The 12,987-nt window shown below is 34.7% G+C and overlaps 1 protein-coding gene and 1 pseudogene across 8 annotated transcripts in view; both read left to right on the plus strand.

The window, feature by feature from the left end:
• TCF12 (transcription factor 12) overlaps positions 1-12,987 on the plus strand; it is a 391,020-nt gene that overhangs the window by 63,552 nt on the left and 314,481 nt on the right. The window lies entirely within an intron of this gene.
• Positions 295-389, plus strand: LOC122705995 (annotated as a pseudogene).

Below are 12,987 nucleotides of genomic sequence, written 5' to 3' on the forward strand. Positions count from 1 at the left end.
TACTTTGTATTAATAATTAGGAAAGTGCTAATAGATTGTATTATACCAAATCTTAAAATCCGTAGGCTACTGAAACATGGAAATATTAATAGATGTATCTAAAAACATAAAACAGGAAGTATGAACCTTAAAACATATTTCTGAAAATCTCATTGGTGATTTTACAGTTGTGAATTTTGATTTTTGAAAATATAGGTGTAGGGATTCAAACTGCAAACGAAGATGAGTCCTAACATTTTTATATCTATTAACCCAGGAGAGTAAAATAAACTTTAAACAGAAATGATTTATAGTGCTTGCTTCGGCAGCAAGTTGGAACGATACAGAGAAGATTAGCATGGCCACTATGCAAGGATGACACACAAATTTGTGAAGTGTTTCATATTTTGGGGGGTTTAACAGAAAACAACAACATTCTGTAAAGAAATTATCCTTCAATTTAAAAAATGCATTAGAAATTTATGAAGATTTTACATATTTCAAATTAGATGAGCATTATGCAGTGAATTTCTGTTTATTAACCCTAATTACTGAAAACCTTGTACCCCTTCCCAAAAAGTTTCAGTGGAGTGGTTTTATTAATTCTTCTTTTATCCAAATTGAGTAGTTTATGTCTTCTTTCTTCATGTGCTTACTACTTTTCTGATTTTATCACTTAAGACTAATGGATGCCTGCTCATTTCTCATTATGGACCAGAGACAGGTGTGGATGTGTGAGCAAGGGAAAAGCTTTGGAAAATCTTCCCTTATTCAGTGATTATGTCTGATCCTTTGCTGTGCTCTTTTTTTTCTTTCTTTTTTTTTTTTTTTTTTCTTTGCTGTGCTCTTTAAAACCTAAGGCATGAGCAAGGCTGAGCTCTCTGACTTGGATCAGGGTATCCTTTCCTAATTTAAATTCTCTTCCACATCAGACATAGGAGTCCTGTTTCTAATACCTAGTTTTAATTTTCTTTCCTGTGCTTTAATTACAAAAGCCTCTACACCTGCTTGGTCATACTTCTTGTCATATATGTATATATACATATGTACAAGACACATACATATATATAAACAATCTTTAGATACCTCATTTTCTAAATATACCTCACTTGAATAGTTGAGTTTGAATCTCTTAGTTGAGGCAAATGCAATCAGAAGTGAATCTGCATGTATACAGTTAATTAGTGGCCCATTAGCTGGTAAGGAGAGTTTATGGTTTGGAAAGAATGTGTATAAGTTTACATGTAACACAGTAATATATCAGTATATAGAAGGTGACCTTGATTTATCAGGTTACAAAAGTAGCATTACAGAGACAAAAGGAAAATTTCTCCAATCCAATTTAATCTTAAGCAGTTACTTTTTGTTTGTTTTAAATGATCTTTTAGCTGTTTTCTTAAGAAACGTAGATTTTCCTTCATAACCATTATTTAGTTGAAAAATCAGTTATATTGCTCAGTATTGGGCCAAATCACCGTCATCTACTCTGGTTATTGACCCCTAAGATCCTTAGAATATGCTATCATTTTAGAAAGTAGAGGGTAAGAAGGGCATCTCTCCTGATAACTGAGGTTGCTTCGTCTACCAAGAATTCATGCTGTTTCCTAGCCCTTCCACCCAAGTTCAGTTCAGGAAGTAATTGTTGAGCATCGTTCATTTGTATTTGAGCACTTTTGATGGTTTGGGTTGGCCTCAAGTTAGAGTACTGACTGTTGTGGAGGAGGTTAGCCTTATCACAGGGCATGATGAGCAATGATAAGAATGACTGTGGAGTGTTGGAGGGAAGGAGGGAAGGTCTAAGTCACCCCCAGGTGGGCAGAACTCAGAATGCTTGAACTTCAGTTAATATTTTGAAACATACCTCTTTTAAACCCCCAAATGTTAACTTGAAAACTGTTGGCTTAGAAGACACTTCTTTCAAGAGAAAATACGGATATCATTAAAAAAAAAACAACAAAAAAACCCCAACTCATTTATGGCCATTAGCAAATTGTTTCCCATGATAGACACAAGCAAGAATCTATGATCATTGACTTCCAGATCTATTTCTTTTGTTTCACTGTCCATTATCCTGGGTTGCTTCAAGGTTCATTCCCACTCTTTAAAATCTCAGTGTGTTGATTTAAAAAACCAGAAGAAAGAAAAAGACAGGGGTCAGATTTAAGGGAATGTGGGACTAGAGGGGCTAGTGGGAAGGAAAGCTGGAAAAGCCAGGCCGGGAGTATTAATCCAATGTTTACACAGTAAGGAGAGTGATATCTTTATATGATTAGTAAATTTTCTATGATGGAGATTTCTGAAAAGAAAGTTCTGAAATTATTTGTAAAGCAGCAGCATACATAAAGTATTAAACTTTTCAAGAAGACAGTTTTGAAGAACAGCATAGTTTTGGTTTAAGTGTTGACATGCTTATTTAGAAAAGAATTAGTCTTGCTACAGATCATATTAAATGGTTTAAAATAGCTGATGAGTAGAACAGCTGTTGGTTGCAACTCATGATTCCATGATGAAGTATAGAACTCGTGGTCCAATTTTCAGTATCAAGCTGTTTTCTCTGTCTTTGATTCTAGCCACCATTGAAGTCAAACACACTGGGGCTTGTTGAAGTCTCAGAAGTAATAATGTAGAGGGATCAGAGGATTATTATTTTAGTAAAAATAAAAGATGCTTCATGCATTTAAAGTCAGGTATTATACATGCTACAATATAGGTCTGAAAGAAAATCAAAGCTTCTAGTGTTCATGAGATGGCAACTCAAAGAAAAACAGACTTTATGGCTTTTGAGATAGTTATACAACAGTCTGGCTTACTGGAAAATGAAAAGGGAAAAGAAAAGCTAGCTGAATAGTCCCAGGTCAGTTTTATTTACTTGTAAGATACTCCTTTCACATATAGATCATGGTGTAAGTCGAGTGGAAATATACTGGTGGGGACACTACTTGTAGCTGTATTTTCAGAACCTCATGGTTATGCTATTATGTGAATTATATAATCCTTCTTTGAGGGTACTTTCTCTTTACCCAGGTAATAATGGGCCCTCATTTCTATAAGAGTTTTCAAACGATAACAAAACAACAAAGACAAAGGAAATCAGACTTCAAGTTCAGCCAGCCATAGACGGGGTTATGGTGTAAATAATCAGTTGAAATAAACTGTCCTCAAAAATAAAAGCTCGATTTTTTTTTTTTTTTTTAAAGAATGACTTTGGTTGTAATGCTCAGTAAAATGAAAGGATTACTATAAAATTCTTGCAATACACACCAAGATTACAAGCCTAGATAATCATTAGAAATACTTTGTAATGTTTGTAATATTTTATTATTTGCGTTCTCTTTTAATCCTGTCTTGTAATATTTAAAAATTGGTATTAAGAATTAATGAGAATTGCTTTTTCAATTAAAATCACTTTATAGGCAGCTTCCAGGAATATTTTTATTTCTGAAAGCAAGGTATATATAATCAAAGCTTTTTAATAAATAAGTTCATTTTATTCCTCATGTGGGAAATAGCCTTAATTTCATACTTTTAATATTTATAGTACTGTGTATTGAAAGTGAAAAGAGTGAAGTCGCTCAGTCGTGTCTGACTCTTTGTGACCCCATGGACTGCAGGGAGAGACACCAGGCTCTCCGTCCATGGGATTTTCCAGGCAAGAGTACTGGAATGGGTTGCCATTTCCTTCTCCAGGGGATCTTCCTGACCCAGGGATCGAACCCGGGTCTCCCACATTGTAGGCAGAAATTTACCGTCTGAGCCACCAGGGAAACCCGAAGTACTGTGTAGTATTTCACATATATTCTTAACACATGTTTACCTCAGGCTGTTTCTTTTTTAAATACTAAGGTATATTCATGGACTGCTACCCAGTGTTTTAAATATAATCAGCTTTTCAATTGTGAATTTATCCTTCAGTCATAGAAAGAATAGTTCCTTTTACTACTAAAGCTCATCAAGTGCTTTTTCCCTACCCATATTTTTTTTAATACATATTTTATTGAAGTATAGTTGACTTACAATGTTTCAGGTGCACAGCAAGGTGATTCAGTTATACAAATACACATATTATTTTTGAAATTATTTTCCATCATAAGTTATTACAAGATACTGACTGTAGTTCCCTATGCTATACAGTTAACCTTTGTTGCTTGTTGTGTATCTATTTTTTAATTAGAAATCTAGTATTCTATTCATATTTAGTCAAACAAGTGGAATCAAAATGTCATAATTTTTTTAGTTAGGCAAAAATTCATAAGTTTTCTAAAATGTATATATATATGTAGAAAAGCTTTTCTGCAACACTTGATAAAGGCTTGAGAAAGAACATAAAGAAAAAAAGAAGAGATGGAGAAATTGGAGAACAGAAGCTAAATGAAATGGGAGCACTGAATATCAAATAGAAAAAGTGAAACAAGCTAGATAAAAGTAAAAAGATCATTGTATAGTCCAGTTGTTTTTAAACACGACTGCTTGTTAGAAACATATCTGAAGTTCTGGAGAAAAAAAGCAATACCGGGCATTTGTATTTTTCAAAAAATCTCAAGATAATTCTGATACGTATCTGGATTTTAAAAAGTGATCACAGGTTTGGTCATAAAGAGTTCTATTGTTTTTCTGTTAACCAATCATGATAGAGTGGTATTAAGTGAGTAATAGTTACATATCACAATAATAAAAGATGTTTATCAGTTTTCACAATGAGTAGCCAGACAAAAAAATAAAAGACAATTACTATTGCAAGCCGTAATGGGAACACAATTAACTTAACAATATAAAATAATTACATAAAATTTGGGGGGGTTCAGGCAGAGTGATGTGGTAAGTGGAAGTGCATACATGCACATGTTTTCATCCACCCAGTCAGTCTATGTCTTTTGGTTGGTGCATTTAATCCATTTACATTTAAGGAAATTATTGATATGTATAATTCTATTACCGTTTCTTAATTGTTTTGGGTTTATTTTCTTTTCCTTCTCTGTGTTTCCTGCCTGGAGAAGTTCCTTTAGCATTTGTTGTAAAGCTGATTTGCTGGTGCTGAATTTTCTTAACGTTTTCTTGTCTGGAGCTTTTGATTTCTCCATCAAATCTGAAGGAGAGTCTTGCTGAGTAGTGTATTCTTGGTTATAGGTTCTTCCCTATCATCACTTTAAATATACCATACCATTCCCTTCTCACTAGTAGAGTTCCTGTTGAGAAATCAGCTGATAGCCTGATGGGAGTTCACTTGTATGTTACTTGTCATTTTTCCCTTGCTGCTTCTAATATTTTATCTCTGTCTTTAATTTTTGTCAGTTTGATTACTATGTGTCTTGGTGTGTTCCTCCTTGGGTTTATTCTTCCTGGGGCTCTCTGTGCTTCCTAGACTTGGTTGAAATTTTCTTTCTCGTGTTCAGACGGTTTTCAGCTATTATCTCTTCAAATGTTTTTTCAGGTACTTTCTCTCTTCTTCTGGGACCCCTCTAATGCAAATTTTGGTGCGTTTAATTTTGTCCCAGAGGTCTCTTAGGCTGTCTTCATTTCTTTTCACTCTTTTTTATATATTCTGTTCTGTGGCAGTGATTTCCACCATTCTGTCCCCAGGTCATTTATCAATTCTTCTGCCTCAGTTATTCTGCTACTGATTGCTTCTAGTGTGTTACTTATCTCTGTTTGTTTGTTCTTTAGTTCTTCGGTAAACATTTCTTGCAGCTTCTCAATCTTTGCTTTCGTTCTTTTTCTGACAGCCTGGGTCATCTTCACCATCATTATTCTGAATTCTTTTCTTGGAAGATTGCCTGTCTCCACTTCCTTTAGTTGTTTTTCTGGAATTTTATCTTGTCCCTTTATCTGGACATAACTTCCTGCTTTTTCATCATGATTCAGTTCAGTTCAGTCGCTCAGTTGTGTCCGACTCTTTGTGACCCCATGAACCATAGCACGCCAGGCCTCCCTGTCCATCACCAACTACCGGAGTCCTCCCAAACCCATGTCCATTGAGTGAGTGATGCCATCCAACCATCTCATCCTCTGTCGTCCCCTTCTCCTCCTGCCCTCAATCTTTCCCAGCATCAGGGTCTTTTCAAATGAGTCAGCTCTTCACATCAGGTGGCCAAAGTATTGAAGTTTCAGCTTCAGCATCAGTCCTTCCAGTGAACACCCAGGACTGATCTCCTTTAGGATGGACTGGTTGGCTCTCCTTGCAGTCCAAGGGACTCTCAAGAGTCTTCTCCAACACCATAGTTCAAAAGCATCAATTCTTCTGCGCTCAGCTTTCTTTATAGTCCAACTCTCACATCCATACATGACCACTGCAAAAACCATAGCCTTGACCAGACGGACATTTGTTGACAAAGTAATGTCTCTGCTTTTTAATATGCTGTCTAGGTTGGTCATAACTTTACTTCCAAGGAGCAAGTGTCTTAATTTCATGGCTGCAATCACCATCTGCAGTGATTTTGGAGCTCAGAAAAATAAAGTCAGCCACTGTTTCCACCGTTTCCCCATCTATTTCCCATGAAGTGATGGGACCGGATGCCATGATCTTAGTTTTCTGAATGTTGAGCTTTAAGCCAACTTTCTCACTCTCCTCTTTCACTTTCATCAAGAGGCTTTTTAGTTCCTCTTCACTTCCTGCCATCAGGGTGATGTCATCTGCATATCTGAGGTTATTGATATTTCTCCCGGCAATCTTGATTCCAGCTTGTGCTCCCTCCAGCCCAGCATTCCTCATGATGTACTCTGCATATAAGTTAAATAAGCAGGGTGACAATATACAGCCTTGACGTACTCCTTTTCCTATTTGGAACCAGTCTGTTGTTCCATGTCCAGTTCTAACTCTTGCTTCCTGACCTGCATACAGGTTTCTCAAGAGGCAGATCAGGTGGTCTGGTATTCCCATCTCTTTCAGAATTGTCCACAGTTTGTTATGATCCACACAGTCAAAGGTGTTGGCATAGTCAATAAAGCAGAAATAGATGTTTTTCTGGAACTCTCTTGCTTTTTTGATGATCCAGCGGATGTTGGCAATTTGATCTCTGGTTCCTCTGCCTTTTCTAAAACCAGCTTGAACATCCAGAAGTTCATGGTTCATGTATTGCTGAAGCCTGGCTTGGAGAATTTTGAGCATTACTTTGCTGCCGTGTGAGATGAGTGCAATTGTGCAGTAGTTTGAGCATTCTTTGGCATTGCCTTTCTTTGGGGCTGGAATGAAAACTGACCTTTTCCAGTCCTGTGGCCACTGCTGAGTTTTCCAAATTTGCTGGCATATTGAGTGCAGCACTTTCACAGCATGATCTTTCAGGATTTGAAATAGCTCAACTGGAATTCTATCACCTCCACTAGCTTTGTTCATAGTGATGCTTCCTAAGGCCCACTTGACTTCACATTCCAGGATGTCTGGCTCTAGGTGAGTGTGAGTGATCACACCATCATGATTATATGGGTCGTGAAGATCTTTTTTGTACAGTTCTTCTGTGTATTCTTGCCACCTCTTCTTAGTATCTTCTGCTTCTGTTAAGTCCATACCGTTTCTGTCCTTTATTGTGCCCATCTTTGCATGAAATGTTCCCTTGTTATCTCTAATTTTCGTGAATAGATCTCTAGTCTTTCCCATTCTGTTGTTTTCCTCTATTTCTTTGCACTGGTCTCTGAGGAAGGCTTTCTTATCTCTCCTTGCTATTCTTTGGAACTCTGCATTCAGATGGCAATATCTTTCCTTTTCTCCTTTGCTTTTTGCTTTTCTTCTTTTCACAGCTATTTGTAAGGTCTCCTCATACAACCATTTTGCTTTTTTGCATTTCTTTTCCATGGGGATGGTCGTAATTCCTGTCTCCTGTACAGTGTCACGAACCTCTGTCAATAGTTCATCAGGTACTCTTGTCTATCAGATCTAGTCCCTTAAATCTATTTCTCACTTCCACTGTATAGTCATAAGGAATTTGATTTAGGTCATACCTGAATGGTCTAACCGTTTTCCCCACTTTCTTCAATTTCAGTCTGAATTTTGAGTTTTAGAATTTTTCGATCAGGGATTATGGACCTCTTCCTCTTTGTTTTAGTGTTCCCACAGATCTGTAGAACATTTTCCTATGCAGAGAGGAAGATCTTTATGTTTTAATTTTTATGAACCGTATATATGTCTGAGATGATGTGTATATATAAAAAATATATACAGTATACATATGTGTATATATATAAAAATTTAGGGAAGCATGTGCCTGTTGTGTTTGTGTGTGTGTCAGAGGTGGAGAGAGAGAAGGTGGGATGGGGAAAAGGGGGAGAGAAGTGTATGTTTGTGGATGGTAGGGATGGGGAGACAGTGAGTGGAGATGGGGAGACAGGGAGTGGCTATGTGGATTGGTGTAGCTGTTTCATCCTTGTGTTAGCTCAGGTTTGATTGCTAACATGGTGTGAAATAAAACCTTAATTGCAGTTTCACAGCTTTGTTATCACTTAAGCTTATCACTAACAAATTCTCTTGCAAGAGATTTACCTAAAATTTCTGTGTAAAATTAAAACCAGAACATTGTGTGTGCCATACAAAATAATAGTAAAAAAAAAAAAAAATCAACAATCAAAACAGACCATGTCTTAAACTCTTTTACTAATCCTAAGGGAGTATGAAATGTTTTTGGTGCTATATAGTTACCCAAAGAAGCGGTTTCATTTTGCTTCTTTAATAATTATTGTTTGGACTAAGGTTGAACACAGGAAGTGAAGAATGGCTGAGCCAGTTGTAGTGGTAGTAGTAATTTAGTTAAGCAGAAACTAATGATCCAAATTGGAAATAGACCAGGTCATTGGGTATTAACACCATCCCATTATGAAAAGTCTCATGAGATGTTAGATGACCTCAGGAGACTTGTAGTTTTGTTTCTAAGGACCTTTGTAAGATTGTTCTAAGACACTTTGAGAAATACTGAAACTATAATATTGCTTATCAGTAAATGTGATAGAAATTACTTTTCTACTCAGTTGTAAAACAAATAATTTTAGACCCTGAATCAGTCAGATGAAATAAACTCTTAGGTTAGAATGCTGTGTTTCTTTTTAAATATAAAAATCTTTAGTATTTCTTAAATTTAAGACCCTGAACCTTTTTAAACATTACTGTATGAGAAGGTAAACTTTCATATCCTTCCAGTACTTCTGTGATGCTTTTTCTCCAATCCCTGTGTTCTTTGCTGACAACAGCATTTGTATGTACTTTGCGAGGTCAATAAATGCTGATTTCTGCAAAATGAAAACTCTTAGGAAGTGAGCTTAGTTGTGAAGAGGAAGCACAAAGAATGAGGCAATTGAATGAGAAGTATTGCAAGGGATTATTAAAAGTGTGAGTCAGACACCAAATTAATATTACTTCCCTTGGGTCTCCCCAGTCTTCATATGTATATTGTGATTTATTTTGGCTTACCTGGTTTGTTTATGTAGATATGTGGATGGTAGCAAATACGGATTATCAAAGTGTCTCTTTTCTCATAGTCCAAAGCTAAATACATACGCTTGTAACTGTAGTTCTTATTTTCAGGAAAAATGTGCTAAAAAAAAATTTAAGCCATGTAATTTAGGGTTACAAAATAGATAGCACTTAGTGATGGAAGGTTGACCTTATAGTTAGTGTATCTTTATTTATCCCATGATGTCTAATTAATTGAAATCTACTTTTTTTTTTTAAAAAAAAATTCCTTGTGGGATACAAAGCCTTATGAATTGTACTATAACGTATTTAATTTTGATTAGTTTTCCTATTTAAATGAGGAGCTCAGTGACCAAAGAAGTTATTTCTTGTAGTGCTTTTTTAAATTAGAGAATTTAGAAATTATTATGTGGTAAAACTAACTAGACCAACTACGAGGTTGAGGGAATTTTAGTTATGAGGTTTTTGTTGTTTATTAAACTGTGTGGTTTGAAGAGTGGGCAGAAAGGGAGGAGGAACATTTTGAAATTATGCCCTACAGTTTTCAATCTTTTGTCAGCTTTTTGTGATGCTGTAGATGACTGTAATTTGAAACTGGGAAATGTGAAAGATTTGTGGATTGGATGATTCACATACTGTTGGATTTTCCACATGGCTTAAATTCTTCATAGAAACAGTTTTACAGACACATAGCAAGAGGACAGGGTAATATTTATTCCATAGGACTTGAAAAATAGTGACCTGTGTTCTAAAAAGATGAAAGTACAGTTTTATTCAACATTATAAAAAATTGCCTTATATGCTTTATTTTACTGCTTATACTTCAGTTTTTTGATGTGTGTATTTTCAGTGTTGACTAAAAGTAACTGGGTGTGTTGACAGAACCACAGAAAAAAATTTGAACCTGTGTTGCTAAATAAAATTAAGTACTGCTTTTAAAAATAAAACTTTACCCTTATAGACTGTTATGTATGATCTGTGTTTCCATGAGGAAATGTTGATTAAGTAGTTTCCATTTTGGTATTACAGTATGTCCTGTTGTAAGTTGCTGACTGTGGAAAATTTTTTTAAGTAAAAGAAGCAGCTCAGCTTAAACCCTTAGTTTTTATTATGGCAGACACCAAAAATAGAAATCTAACAATTATTTTGTAATCTGTTAAATTTCTCCATATCTTAGAATAAGTTAGTTTTGAAAGTTTTAAACAAGGTTGTTGACTGTAGAATTGAATTACCTTTGTACCTGAAGCGTCCTTTTTACTTGAGCTACCAAATACATGTCTGCAGTTTTTTCAAAAAAGTAAGCCATAGCCTAGAGTAAATGACAAAATTTTCTATTTAGTATAGAGATGTTATGTGAGAGATGCTGTTAATCTAACAAACTAATTAAATACAATTCTGACAAAACTTGTTTATATGTAAAACTTAGCAGGATAGACTTATTTTGGATGAAACAAAAAGTCTAAAAATATGTTTTCTCTTAAATGAGTAAACTTATTTTTGGAATTTTTGATGGTATTTGGTTCTCCTTGATAACAAAAGGATCGGGATTTGTAATATTACTCTACCTATGTAAGATAAGTTTTTGAGGATAATTGAATGTTGATGTCAGCTTATAAGTGCAGTAATTCAATATTGAAATTAAGTCTTTGCCTTTGAATTATTCTAACAGAGGCTGCAGAGTGTGGTTTTTGTTTTCTGAAAAGATGTTTTAAGTTTCTTGCTCAGTGCTTGCTTCTGTCATCAAGAGAAGAGGAAGAGGAAGGCAACTCATATAGCTGCTGTTTTATATGAAGTTAAGGCTCTAGTTTTGTGTTAAGTAGCTGTGGAATCTATAGTTTTGGTGCATGGCATGATCAATAATTTTTACTTTCAAAAGCTGGTATTTTTACATTTTAATGAGATTAGTTTTTTTTTTTTTTTAAACCAGTGAATATTGTATTGTAAAGGGAATGGGCTTTCCTGGTGGTTCAAAGGGTGAACAATTCTGCCTGCAATGCAGGAGACTTGGGTTTGATCCCTGGGTTGGGAAGATCTCCTGGAGAAGGAAGTGGCAATCTACTCCAGTAATCTTGCATGGAGAATTCCATGGACAGAGGAGCCTGGCGGGTTACAGTCCATGGATCTCAGAGTTGGACACAACTGAGTGACTAACACTTTCACTTAAAGAGAATAGAAAGTGAGTAGTACTTGGAAAGAAAAGCTGTTGTTGGTAGTCTGATAATGTGGTACTGTAATTTAAATTTATGCTTTGAGAGAATTAAATTTGGACTTTGACATCACTTAGAAGTAAGACTTACGTGCATTTTCAAGAAAAACCCAGGAAATAAACCATAAAGTGAAGATTAATTTTTATTTCAGAATGCATTGAAGATTTAACTTTTAAAGTGTCTTCTAACCTTTCAAAGTAAACCTTTCATTTATCAAGTCAAAATTAAATTGGTCATAATGACATACCATATATTATATATATTAGTATGTCATATCATGTTTATAAAGTTAATAATGTGCTTCAAAATAATAGCTAAAACATGTAAGCCATAATTATTGAAGAAGGAAATTAAAATACTGTTCATGAATACAGTCAAGATTGATTCATTGTACCTTAGGGTTAGCAGAATATTTTAATAGTAACATTTCATTTTCCATCAGTAAAAATATACTTTTGTTTGAACTGTTAAAAAGAAATTATACGAATCAGTATGACTTTAAATGTTAATGCTGTAGCTGTAAAGAGGGTATAGAATGTGCATAGAATGTACTTGGAGTTTTAATCATTATTTTAAAAATGTTTTGAAAAATACATTAAAGCTAACATTAATATATTTGAATTGGACTTTAAATTGTATTAAAGATATTGTAGTGTGCCTGAATTTTAATTACAAAGTAGTGACTGAATTCAGATCAATGCCTGTGACTTCTGATAAGCAAAACAGAGGAACTTCTCTTTTTTAGTGTGTTGAAAGATGTAAAAACATCGTTTTATTTCTTAACAGTTTGCTATATAGATATTGGTGAATACCAAACTGTTACTGAACCTGTATGTAAGTAACCACATGACTACAGTTCAGGTCACTGATATTTTTGTTCTGTAAGTTCTTATAAAAGTATACTGTAATCTTTTAAAACTATTTGCTGGTTGTAACAAAGATACAGTCACTTTTAGAAGATTTGAAAAGTACAGAAAAATTGAAAAGACCATTTACCAAGATAAGTTAACTACATTTTGACATTTTGATGTTGATTTTCTTCCTGCTGTTTTTCATGTGTATATGTAATATATTATACATGTTGATACCAACATATAAATGGAGATCATGCTGCTTCTTAAATGGTGTTAGATTTTAACATTGGAAATATTGGTTCTTTATAGTCATATTTACATGCTGTAGCTAGAATTTATAGGGAAACATAGCTTTTGCTTTAGAGAAGAAGTTGGCAAAGTTTTCCTGAAAGGGCCAGATAGTAAAATATTTTAGATTTTGCAGGGCAAAAGCAAAATTCAAGATAAGAGTGTAGATATTCATAACCGTTTGGACTCTAACTGTTTAAAACATGTAAAAACCATCCTTAACTTGCGAGACTTAAAAAAAGATAGCTGTCTGGATTTGGCCCATCAG

This window comes from Cervus elaphus, chromosome 12 (assembly GCF_910594005.1).
Source record: "Cervus elaphus chromosome 12, mCerEla1.1, whole genome shotgun sequence".
Taxonomy (NCBI): Eukaryota; Metazoa; Chordata; class Mammalia; order Artiodactyla; family Cervidae; genus Cervus; species Cervus elaphus.